Raw genomic sequence first — 13,206 nt, 5'->3', positions numbered from 1 at the left:
CCGGGGGGGGCCGCGGCGGGTGGGGGGGGCAGAGGTGGGGGAGCGCTCCCGCAGGCAGCCCGAGTGCTCCCCCCCCGCCCCTTGTCGGGCGGGAGCGGGCCGTTGTCGCTGTCCCTGGGAAACGGGAGGGGGGAGAGGGTAATGGAGGCACCCCCCCACACACACACTCCTCCTCCCGCCGTCAGGCTGGGGGAGACTGAGCGGAGAAGAATGGATGTGGCGGCGGGCTGAGGGGAGAGGAGGCAGCGGGAGGAGGCCGCGGTGGGGGAGGCCGCTTTCCTGCGCCTGGCGTGCGGTGGGGCGGGTGATGCCCGGCCAACTTCACGCAGCGTCGGGGGGGGGGGGTTTCCTGCATCGCCAGGCGCGGGGCCTGCGCGCTTCCCCGCGACCCTTGCCTCTTCTCCCACCCTCTTCCTCCTCGCTTGTTAAACGCGCGCCCGCTCTTAACGCCTCGTGGAGCTGTGTTTTCAGTCTGGGGATGGGAATACAAAGGCCTGGAGACACGTCTCTCTGTTCGAGAACAGTATATTCGCAGTGGTCAGGATGGATGGAAACAGACATTCCTGCGTGCTGCACGGAGCTCAGGTTCTGCACCAAAGCACTGTGCTGAGAGTGGGCTACGGCACCCACAAACACACGCTTACAGGCTCAGGTACTGATACAGCACCTGGCTTCCCTTTTGTGCCGGTAGTTAATGTTTGGTTTATTGCAAGATAGTTCTTCTGGCAATGTCGCTTTGTTCATCTTCATTGCGAGAGTTTGTGTCATTTATATTTTAAAGTTAAGGTAAAAGCAAGGGAAATAAATACCTGCTTTCTTCATAGGAAGTCATACGTCGTAAAGAATAGATTTTTGGTTATATTAACCGTAGAAAGTATCAGCTCTGGTTACAATGTATACCTCTATGCACACATATTGGAGCTTCGGGTTGCCCTCTTGCTACCCCCAGTGGGGATGTAGTAGGGTTTTAATGATCTGAAATAGTACAGTGCTGGTTTGGGTTCTTAAAATGTTAATTTGATTTGTAGTGGAACAACGTGCCAACCATGTTGTTTCTACAAGTCACAATAAGATAGGTTTTTAAAATGGACAGGTACTTCTGATAACTCAAGAGCAATTGAACAGCCGTAACTGATGTGCAATTCTAGGCATTGCACTTTATGCATCTCGAATTCTTAAGTAGAAGAAGACACATTGTGGCCGCTAGAAGGAAAGCAAATACTAGAAACTATTTTTTTCCTATTTTATTATTTGATTGGCTTATGTGCTGTATTGTTTAGTGGGGAAAAGGAGGAGTCTAGTCACAAGAACTGAAGAACATAAGTAGATTAGAACCTTTTTCTCACATACACCTACTAGTGTGAGCAAAAGTCTTCACTTTCATATTGAAAAACAACTTCTGGCTGACTTGCTGAGCACTCAGGTATAAGTACTGTAAAAATAACTCGCGAGACTTAAGGTGAGAACCGTACTGAAGAGCAGAGCTTTAGAATATGCCTTAAATCTTCTGAATACTTGAAAAACAGTAAACTTTGGGTTGTCAGAAAAGAAAATGCAAAAGATCAGGCAATGACGTTTTAACCAACTTATTTCCTATGGTATAAATACACAGCATCTATGAATAGACTTATTTTTGTGACTTCTCTTTCAGTTTTGTTTTAACTTGTATCTCTCTGTATTTGAATGCTGGACTACACTGATAAGAAGATTTTAAAGATGCTATGACTAAACCCCTGATCCTGGAAGTAATTGGTGCAAGACTTGCTACATTTGGAGAATCCGAAGTGTCATTGCTAGGCACTCTGACATCTCTGTACCCAGTGCAGAACTTGACTTTAACTTAACTTTCAATCATTGTCTCTGGTCTAACAGACCTATAAACATTTTGGATTTTAGAACTGTGAAATGATTAATAAATATTTAAAGGAGCTGAAGTGTATGAGTCCGTAGATTGTAGTCTGTGCTGTACCCAAATGTTTTTGATTAACTTACAGAATATTTCTACTTCACATCTAAAAATCCTTTTCTTTGTTTACATTATGTTTTAAGGTCATATTATATTCCAGAAACGATGTCAGAGTTCTGTTATAGAGATTTTTGGCTTAAAATAGATGTAAATTAAATTTAGCAGTAGATGGGATAGACTAAATTGTACAAAAACTTTTACCATACTTTCTCTTAAACAGTTTGCATTCAGCTAATAATTTTACAACAGTTTAGGTAACATACTGGTGAAATCCAGATGACATTTTAGAAAGAACGTTCCAAATACCTTTAAACACTTAAGTCTGCAGGTTGAGTACTTCTGGGGTTGGGGTTTTTTTTTTTTGGTTGGTTGGGCTTTTTTAAATGAAGGAGTTGTGTTTGGATTCTGCAGTGAAGCTAAAATAAAGGCAGCTGTCCATCTAGGTAGTATAGCTTACTCCAAATGTGTGTGTGAGCTGAGCAATATCTTCTATTAGCTATCTGATGTGATAGTCAGAATTGAAGTAGTTAATATAGGCTTGTTGTTAATTTGATTAGAAAGAAATATTTCAAGTTTATTTGAACTCTGACTACTGGAAGTAATGCCAGCTGTGGTGGAAAGCTGTTCAGTGTCTAGTGATGATACGTGACATTGTCAGTGCTGTACCTAGTCGTGTATATATAAAATTAGTCCTAACATTTAAAGTCTTGGAAAAGATTAAATTTAAGATGGTCAGTATTGTTTTCATGTAATGGTTGATGTTTTACTATTTGATTAAAAGTGCTTGGCAACTGAAAAATAGAATACTATACAACTGACTTAGTATATTGTTGAGGTAATTGGCAGTGTTTTATACCACACAGTTTATCATTTGCTACAGTTGACATCATGAAGGCTAACCATTGCAGAGTCATTTTCCTCCAGGTCTCAATTCAGGCCCTGAGTTTTTTTTCTGAAAAACATAACCTCAAAGTCAAGGACAGGTCTTGACAGAAAAAAATGACTGAAATGTTTCCAATTCTTTATACATTCTATAAAATGTATTTTGTCAAAAAGGAATTGAAATGAACTAGAGACAAGCATGCGTACCATCACAGTTCCAGCACTCAGATGGTAATGTTTTAGTTGCAGACTTCTCTAGTTAAAACTCAGTCTTTGTTAGTATACTGAGTTTTGACTATATACTAAATTTGTTATGTTTGCTGTCATCTTCAAATCTAGCCATTCTCACATTGGTTTTAGGTACTGTACCTGAAGTTGGTTTTGGGTGCTAGACTCTCAAGAGTTTTCTTGCAATACTTGTCCTTCTTGCAGTGTCAATCTTTGTATGTCCAAATTATTTTTCACATTATAATGGGAAGAATGTGTGCAGACAAGTCTGAAAGGAGATCAGAGGATGCTTTAATTCTGAAACACATTTGATTCTTTATTTATTTTGATATGAATCTGTAAAATAAATATAAATAATTCTACAGACATAAATAGCAGTAGGACTGAAATTTATTTTAGGGGAAAGGGAGATCACAAATTAGTTTTAAGTACAACACAATACTTTTGTTTAGCCATGTTAACTGTATTTTTAAGTATTAAACAACAGGAATCTTGGAAGGACATTTATTTAAGTTTTAAAGGGAAAATTCGGCTTAGATGCTTGTTTCTTTAAAAATTGCAATAGTAAGTCACTGATCTAATTCAATTAAACATAGCATTTCTATTAATTTAAAGTTTCTCAATAACTTTAGTCACGTACCAGCTTCGTTAAGTCTTGTTGTCCATGATGCTGCCCTTACAGATTTTTTTGTATGCTCTTTATTTAAAAACAAAACAAAAAAATGCATAAGCTATGCACATTTTGGTGAAATCATTGAAAATTACAATACTTTATAAGTTGCCAAAACTGGCATCTGCAGGTTTGAACTACAGCCATTTAGAAGGTTAGCAGTGGTCAGACCTACTTAGGACAGTTTGATAGCCAAAAAAAAAATCCAAAAATGTACCTAGTTGTAGATTTTACATTGTTGGATCCGGTGAACAATAGTTTTTATCATCCAGTGCTACAAATTTGAGCTGAAATGTAGTGGAAAAATTACAGGTTTTATATTTGTCAGGCAACATAATATATTATGATACTGGAGAGGCAATTGTGAAAAGGACAATCTTACATTTAAAAAAAGAGAAAAACAGTAAGACAAAGCTTCTCCCTTGAAGCCCAGGAACAAGTAAGTCATGTGTCTTCTGATCCCTTTCAGAAATGCCACTTTCATTTGAGCATGTTTTGTATAAAAAGTTTAATGACTCTTCTCTGTACAGTTGGATGCTGATCTTTTCATATACAAGGGAATTGAATGGAAAACTGTCATCATGGAGATGTACAGAAATACGCTCTGTCTTAGTGTTTCAAGATAAGGGTGGGCATAAAGTGCTGTAAGATTAAGGTAGTGATTACAGCTTGCTTAAAGAGTGATGTGGGTTCCTATGCCTTTTCTCTTGTTAATCTAAATGTCTTCTAGGGTATGAGACTCGCAATTAAAACTTCCACCGCGTTGCTAGGTTGGGGTTCAGCTGTTACTAACAATGAAAATTGTTGTCCTTGCGTAGCTTGTCATAAAGTAGAGTCACAATGAGCTTTTGGTGTGCAGAATGGTTGAGAGCCACATAAGATGATAAGAAGCAGTTCATTGCCTGTTAGATTTGCACTTCATTGTCTGTTGGTCACCTTTATCATGATGTTTCTTTAGAAGGTATGTTTTAAGTGGCAGTGGGGAACAGTTCAGTCGATTACTATTTCAGAAATGTGACCCTTGGAAATAACCCACATTGTAATTACTGAGCATTGGAGTATAGGTGTACAGAAGTGTAACTCAAATATTCTATTTTAGACTACTTTATTTAAATGGCATATTCTAAGTCACCAAGGCGGCTTTTTCACAAAAGAATGCCAGTTGATGTTAAAAAAAGCTGAATGGTATGCCTCATGAAGATGCTAAATAGAGATTGATGCTGAATAGCTGGCAAGAGTGAAAAAAAGGATGCTCTTTGAAATGGGGAGCCAGAGCTTTGATTAGTGCAAATAGTGATAGTAGCAGTTGTTACGTATGAGGAATGGTCAAAGGGCATGTAAGCTAATCCCTGACAAGGTATTTTTCTTAGTTTCTGCAGCACATTTCACATTGGCTGAAGCCTGAAACACTAGAGAGCTTTTTTCCTAGCTGCTGAGAAAATGAAAAAAACTTGTGTCTGTTTCCTCCTCATTCTCACTCTTGTTTTACCAGTCATAAAAAAAGTACAGCCATCTTTCATATCCTCTACTGTTTTGAAGGATTGTGCAACTATATGTTTAAAGTTTTCTTCTTCTTTGTTTATCTGATACCGGTCTGATATTCATATATGGTCTGATATTCATAAATTTTGTTGTAGCAAATTGGGGTGAAAGCTTTTGGGTTACCTCTGTTCTTATTTCTCAGAAGAAAAAGTTAACTTGGTGATATCTGTATGTGCATGTGGACACACATATGTCTGAAAAAATTGTCTCTGTTTTCCATTCTTAACCTCTGGGGTGGATGTGAAAAAGGTCTTCAGTATTATTTTGCTTTATAGTCCCATAGTGCTTCTCAGAGAAAAAACACCAAATCTTTATAAACTGCATGAATTCCCTTAAGATACAGCAAAATATTTAAGGATTTGTTAATTTTCCTTTTGCTGTCAGGAACACTAAGAGCAGTATCGGTGAAATGCAAATATTTCACTCTTTTGCATCCCAGCAAGAGTTGAACTTTGCTGGCTCTCAACTATTTGCTTTTTGTTGAAAGGGCATAGGGAAAGAAAGCCCTTTTCTCTCCAAGATACAGCAAATATTAAATTGATGTTCACCTGATTAAATGTCTCCATGTGTGCTGTATAAATATTTGCAGTTTTAATATCACATTTTCAAAGACTGGTCTGACCTTAGACTTGCACCAGTCACAGAATCTTGACTTCTGGCCTTGTAAAGACATGATCATGCACGCTGTGTTTAAGGCCCAGAATGTTAGGGGTTTGGTTTTTTGTGCCTGTCTTGCTCAAGGACCTCATTTCTTTCATGAAGTAGTATAGGCTGGACATTGATTATATTTCTGCCTTGTATATATACACTTTACATATCTTCTTAATCTGTGGTCTAGATTAGATCCCTGTGAGCCTGGGAGGGTAATGTAGATCTCTGGATTCTGCTAACACTCTTGAGTGGTAACTGGATAGTTACGAGTATTGATCCTGCTTGCCACTCATTTAGAGAGCAGAGAACCATTTTGTAGTTTAAATCAAATGCACTTCTGAACTCTCATGACTTCAGATCCTTTGATTTTTACCTACTCGCTAAGACCATGCCTAGGGCTACAATCTTTGGCAAAGTACTTGAAATTATCTTAACTCGTCTTATTTGAGTTTGCCATCAGCAGTCTGTTTTCCTGTGGCAGTTGTATAAGTCTAGTAATCCAAATGGCTTTCTTACAGAAAAAAGAGCAGGTCTTAAAATACGATCTAGACACTTGATTACTTTCATGAGGACTTTTTTCGCTTAGGAAGAGGCCCACTTTTTTTCTCATCTGTAAAATTGGTTCATCATTCTACCTCTGGACACCCACCAAGATACTTATCCCGAGTGGCTGATTCAGCTTTGGTTAGAGCCCACGTTCCTGGTCTCCACAACTGCTGGTGTAACTCCACTGTGAGGCCTGGGACAATGGTGTGCAACCCTCTGTTCATGTGCGTATCCAGAGTTCAGTGAGCTTGGCATTGAACTCGATAAACAATGTTAGTCCTTGTTCCTGTATCAGAACTTTTCATTAATTGCAGGTGCGCTTCTTTCTTTCAATTTCTTCGCTCCTTTGGAGCTACTTTTCTGCAGTATTTCTCTGGGAGCACTGACAGTGGCAGCAGTCAGCTAGGTAATTTTATTAACCTTATTTAGCAGCTGCTTCTACATTGTAGGCTATGTGTTGTTAAGGGAAAAAGGATCTTCAGCTACTGCTGTACTAGTTTTTGTCTTCACCTGTACTTGCCACTTCTACTGACCAAAAGGAGACTTTTTTAAAATAGAGTTTTGAAAGGGATTGTTAAAATTTAGAGGATTTAAGAGGAAATGAGTGCTTTGCTACCATGATCCTCTGTCAGACTTATCCCCACCATAAATGTGTATTTCTTGTAACAGCCTGCTCTTTGTGCTGTTATGCTTTTGGCAAATAAGCTACCATTTGTGCAAAAATGGCAACTATGGATATACATAGTTTTTTCAAGATTTTTCAAGAGTTTGCCTACAGAGTTTGCCTGGTTTTACTGGGTACAGTTTTTGATTGTATGGGACTTTTTTTTTTAAGTTCCAAATGAGTAGTATTGGATTGCTATCCTTTCTCCTAGCTTTATGATTATACAAGCGGGTAGCTGATAGGCATTTTTCTGATGCTTTGACATTCAGAAATGTAATGCCTGTGTTTAATAAAATACAAATGTGGAAGGTAAGACCTGGCACCTTTGTTATTGTGCTTGCTGTTGATGGTTTCTGAGGGTCGGCAGAGAGTGCTCTGGTTCCTGTTTACAATGAGGGCACAAAAGCTGTGTAAAAGTGGAGAGACAGAGCTGAGAGCCGGGAGGCAGTAGTAGCGATGGATGGTGGCTGAGCAGTAAAACAGTGTAGGCTAGCAACAGCTGAGAGATTGAAGGCACCTGTTTTGGTAACCTTGAGCTTGTTTATTATCAAGTTCTGTCTATAACATTAGTCTTGAAAGAGTGGAGTAAATATTCTTTTATAAACACTGATGACAGCTGCACAAGGTGTTTTATGCAAGGCAATGAACAGCTGTCCTACATGTTTGAATTGGAATTTTTAATTGAAATAGCATGCATTTTTGAGAAAGATATTTTAGAAGATCTGTATTCTTGTGGTGTTTGGCCTAGGGTTCAAAGTTTCCAAATACTTGTTCATTTGGAGTCAAGTGGTTAGGGTTTCCTTGGTTTTTTGGTTTTCTGGTTTTAGTATTTATTAGTTACTTTCAAAAGCTAAAGTAGAGTTAATTATGTGCATCCTTTGCTTTCCATACCTATTATTCTATAGCTCATTTTTTTCTTTAAAGAAGTACAAAATACTGTAAATTGCTGCTCACTATAAAATTGTTAGTTTAAAAATCTTGGCCTCATGGTGTGACTTTATGGAGCTCTCCTGATGGATAATTTAGAAATCAGTACAATAGATAAAAATGCAATTCTCATACTTTGATATTGATGTGACTGCAGTTTTAGAAAGAGAAATAATTATACTTATGAATGTCTTTGGATTTTCCAGAGGTTAAGTCTGAAGAGCTTAGAATGTATTAACCAGGTTGTTGGAAGCCTAGGGAAAGATCTGATCAGACTGTTTTTTCAGAATACTGAATCTCCTATACATATTAACAAAACAAAGCTGGTTGATGAGAAAAGTCATAGGTTCTTCTCTGAATCTGCTTTAAATTACAGCTTCAGCTAACACGTTGATCTTTATAGCTTGGTAACCAGGTATTCAGTAGTAGCCACTACTTTCTAATTTTCAGAAAAGTGAAGTGGAACACTTAACAGTAAAGGAGGAACATTTATATAACATATATATTGGTTGGAGAAATCCAACCGACTATAAACCATAATTTAAAAAAAAAAAAAATAAATCATGGAGTTTCATTGTGAATGCAGGGGATTTTAAACCATATCTGAAGGAGAAAACATTTTGAAATCAATAAGAGAGGACAGCTTTTGTTGTAAGCCCTAAAAACAGTTGGCAGAGAAAACGTGTGAGTCTTTGATTTTCATGTTTTGTATCTCACATATATTTTGTATCTCACAATTGCAGAGGTGTGATTGTATTTAGACTTTTCTAAGGCATTTAACTCCATACTGTGCCACACTTTACCAAACCAGTGTGTTGCAACAAGAACAAGGGGCACTTCTCCACTGCGGGCAGCCCACAAGCTCACCTCTGGAAATCTACAGAGACTGACATTGTGCCTGAAGCTGATCTTCCTGCTGGTGATCTAGAATTAGCTATAAAATCATGATAAAAACTTACTGATGGAAATTAGCCATATGGTAGGAATGATGAGAAAATGACAGAAAGTGAAATACCCCTGTTATATCCCTTATTTCTTACGTGGTATGCTTTCAGAGATCATCTGGACTTTTTGATCAATTTTTACTTTCTGTTGCTGGGAGTTTGGGCATTGGTAAAGTGCTCAGTCTTGCCTACCTATTTTATGTGGTCCACTTAGGTTTTTCTAAGCTTTTTGTTCCTATGCAGGAAACATCCTAAGTTACTATGAAGAGAAAAAGGGGAATTGTATTTTATGGCTTGTAAAGGGCTAGGAGCAAATGAAGTATGTTCTAGAGGCTATTCTGAACTAAACATCTGTTTCCTAGTTGCATGCAATTCAGGAGACTAGAGTTGAATTCAGGTGGTTTCTTTAAATTCCAGTTTCATGTTCATAGTCTATTTGTACAAAGCAGACTACCAACAGAACTCATTTCTTTGAAAGTAATAATGAAGAGGGTTTAGAGGAAATTGTAAATGGGCTGTTGTAATATGCCTTTTGGCCCAAATAGATGAAAACAAAAATGGAATTTTGTTGTTCCATCTCAAACTGTTCAGATTCAGTAAGTTTGAAAGTCATAATTGTGCTTCCTCAAAATGAAAGGTGTGGGAGAAGGACTGAGCAAAGGTGGTGATGGTAACACCTGCCTTCTTCATGCACTGAAATGTGATGGACTGGAGAGACTGCTGTATTACCTTTGCATCCTATTTCACTTAATTGCTTATACACTCAGTTAGGATGAATATTCAGATGTTCTCTTTAAACATAAACATATGTGAAGAGTGGTGTATAATACAACTGACGTGTAGGGGGTAAGCTTTTTGTGTGAGTGTTCTCAGTTGCTTTTAAATTTTTTATAAATCAATTAAGTGCAACAGTAAAAGGAACACACACATGGGGATACTAAGCATATTGACTATTATGTTTGTTAATTTAAGCCACATGCACTTCAAGTGTTTGAAAACAGTTAAGATAGTTGCTGCTGAGTTGCAGCCCTCTCTTGTTTTGAGCTTTTTTTAATGTTGGATTTTGGCAACTCCTGTTGTCTTGGTTGATTACTAGAGGAAAAGAACTTTTAATTTTTTTCCCCTCTAAACTGAAATACCTTATGCAGAATGGAGCATCTACCATTCTGGTCATCCTATATGCCCATCTTTGGTATATATTTTAACATTTCTGTGCAGCGCAGAGAGCAACAAGGTGCTGATTTGGTTTAAATAGTAGCTCTCACTGGTAGGTCTTAGTCAGCATCAAGTAGAAATCCTATTCACTGAGGGATGGGATCATGTAATTTAAGCAACTTTTCCTAGAGGTTGAATTTCAGGAGAGTGTGTGAAATGCAACATAGTAGAAATTTGTTGATTCTGTCCTTTTTTTTTAAAGCATTAACTGACAATACTCTTTTCTTGTTCTTTGCAGTGTGGTGATATAAATATTTGGTAAGCAATTCAGTGACTATTTTTGTATATACAATTGGATTTGATTTATTTTAATGCTATTGAAATGTGGAAGAGATTAACCTAATTTGTTAAGGTAATATGTAAGACTTGACTTCTAAGTATTTATTTTGTCTTTTGCACATCGAAATTTCAGACATTTATTATTATGGATGATGTCTGGTTAGTGTTGTGTCCTGGTAGCAGCCAGAGAAAACTGTGAAAATGTTTCAGTAGAGTTACAGGTAATTGATATACCTGTCACTGCTTCTGGGCATCATCTCATATTTAAGAGATTGGTCTGAATGGTAGAGTATCAGTATCAAAATGTTTATTTCCTTAGTTGCTGCAACAGTGTAACATTGTACGTATGAATATTTGTTCCTTTGGATCACGAGACCAGAAGTACTCATAGCTTTCAAGCCTTCTAGTGGCAAAATTAGTCTTACATGAGAAATGATTTGCTAGCCACACTTCTCTTGCCTTTGTAAGATGTGGCCAGAGGTATGAAAAAGGATATATTACTAACAAAGCTGTATTTTAATACTTTGTTCTAATTTTTATTCAGAATTTTGGTAGGGAAACGGCTGTCTGGGTTTCTTGCCTGTTGAGTAAGAGTGGTGAAAGGTCTTGGAATTAAGCACTGGGCTTTGTAGAAGCATAGTAGGCCATTGCCTTCTGTGGAGATGCAATAACTTGCTCTGTAAGCAACTGACCATCCACAGAGGATGTTTCATGTGCATGTTGCCTGGTCTTCATGTGAGAAACCTGAGACCATAGCTTAGCTTTGTGTACTATACTGCCTTGTAAATGACAGCTGTTTACAATAGAATTAACATTTTACAGATATTTACAATAGAATTAACTTTTTAAGCACTTCTTGAGTTACAGTTGTAATGATAAAAATATTGTTTGCATTACTGAACAATCAAAATTTGAAATATGCTGATGAATTCCAAGACTTTCAGTAATCCTTCTCCTGAAGACCACTTTTCTTAACAGAATTAAAAAAAAAAAAAAAGAGCAGAAATTCAATGCTTTATCTATGACATCAACCTGCTCTTTTGCCTTTCCCCTATTGTCAATGTATAATTTATATAACTCATTAAATCTTTGAGCAAGCCCATGTTTTTTTCTCCAGTTTGGAAATAGGACTTAGTTTATTTAAAATGATGTTGGGTAAAGGGAGTATAAGTAATGCTGTTAAGCCTAACTTGTATATACACTGGAATACTGCCTTTTACCTAGTTTCTTAGCTCTCAGCACCATTGCTTTTCGCTGCTCAAATCATGACATTGTTATATCAGAAGAAAATACAAAAATGGGACTATAATTGTCTTTATTTGCCAGCCTGGTCCTTTCTTGGATATGATACTTTAATGTACGTTTATTAGGTAAATCTATGTAACTTGTTGCATTTGGAACCTGTTACTTCTGAAGGAGATGCACAAGGAAATTACTCTCTTCATTGTCCAACAAATCCATACAAAATCCTTGTAAAGACAGTTTCCCATCTATTTCCAGATAATATTGGTTGACTGCAGTGGAGAGAGTGGTATGGAAGAAATGCTTGTTTCAGGACATGATACTAAAAAATGGGTCTTAAGGCTTTTTGTTTGTTTTCAATGAATGTAAGAACAGAAAATGTATTTTAATTGGAAGTGATGAGAAGCAGCAGAATTTGAATTTGTTTGAAACAATACACAGGTGAATATCTGTTGTATTTAGGGTGAGAATAAAATTGGTAAGAGAGAAATCCCCTTGCATTCTAGCCAGTCCTGAGAGATTAGAGGGGCTAGGGGTGACTGGACTTATCTCTTCATAGGTATGCCAACTGGGGCTGTAACTATAGGTCTGACCTGGATGCCCGAACAGCCCGTATGCTGTAGGTCCAGTTGCATTCAAAATAAGCCATCAGATTCACAAATAGTGTGGATCAGTGGCTGTCACTATAGGTCTGACCCAGCCCAAACGCCCATATACTGTAAGTCTGGTTGCATTCAAGAGAAGCAGTCAGATTCACGAACAGTACGGTTTATTTTTATGCAACATCTACAGATTCTTTAAGATTGCCTACAATAAATGCACAAACTGCAGGTTGGCTATATAGCACTACACAAAAGAAAAACGATTGCAATCACTCACACTTAGTTCCCAGTTATGTACTTGGCATAGCGAGAAAATCTTACCAAAAGGCGTCCCTTCGGGCGGGGGTGGGTGGGTGGCGAGAGCACAAACCTGTCGATCTGTCCCTCCGATTTGGTGTTGGATTATTGTCCCTCCAAGTTAGGTAACAACTTGGGGTAGTATTTATCTTAGTTTGTATGTGTGAGTGGGTGGGACTGTAGTCAAGCCATTATCTTTTGAGTAATGACACAGCACGTTCTTTGGTGCCAGGGGTACAGCTGTTTTTTGTGGGGAAAAAAGGGAGGATGAGAAACAAGGTCGGCTCGATGCGAGGAGTGCGGCTGGGTTTTTGTGAGAAAAAAGGGAGGATGAGGAACGAGGCCAGCAGGCTACTGCAAAAATCATCCCTTAAGAGAAAAAAGTAGAGCAGGAAATAAATCTGTCCTTGAAATGAGTGAAAGAATGGGACTGCACGGCCTACACCCCGCTTTGCATTCCTCCTTGGCGCCATGACAAACGCACATCACTGGACCTCCATCCCGTCCTGTGCTTGCTCTGGGCATCCTGTGTCAAGGAAATGTGTGTTTTA

At 38.1% G+C, this 13,206-nt stretch overlaps 1 protein-coding gene across 8 annotated transcripts in view; it reads left to right on the top strand.

The window, feature by feature from the left end:
• SCAF8 (SR-related CTD associated factor 8) overlaps positions 1–13,206 on the top strand; it is a 166,243-nt gene that overhangs the window by 512 nt on the left and 152,525 nt on the right. Inside the window, exon 2 of one of the 8 annotated variants that reach the window (XM_074862791.1) lies at positions 525–652. The exons of 6 other annotated variants lie outside the window; for them this stretch is intronic. The gene's annotated coding sequence lies outside the window, so the exon portion shown is untranslated. Of the gene's footprint in view, positions 1–471; positions 653–13,206 lie in introns of all 8 variants that reach the window. One more of the 8 variants, XM_074862790.1, reaches the window with a different exon arrangement.

This window comes from Strix uralensis, chromosome 3 (genome assembly GCF_047716275.1).
Source record: "Strix uralensis isolate ZFMK-TIS-50842 chromosome 3, bStrUra1, whole genome shotgun sequence".
Taxonomy (NCBI): domain Eukaryota; kingdom Metazoa; phylum Chordata; class Aves; order Strigiformes; family Strigidae; genus Strix; species Strix uralensis.
The sequence above is the reverse complement of the archived record's forward strand: the minus strand, read 5'-3'. Positions and strand labels throughout refer to the sequence as shown.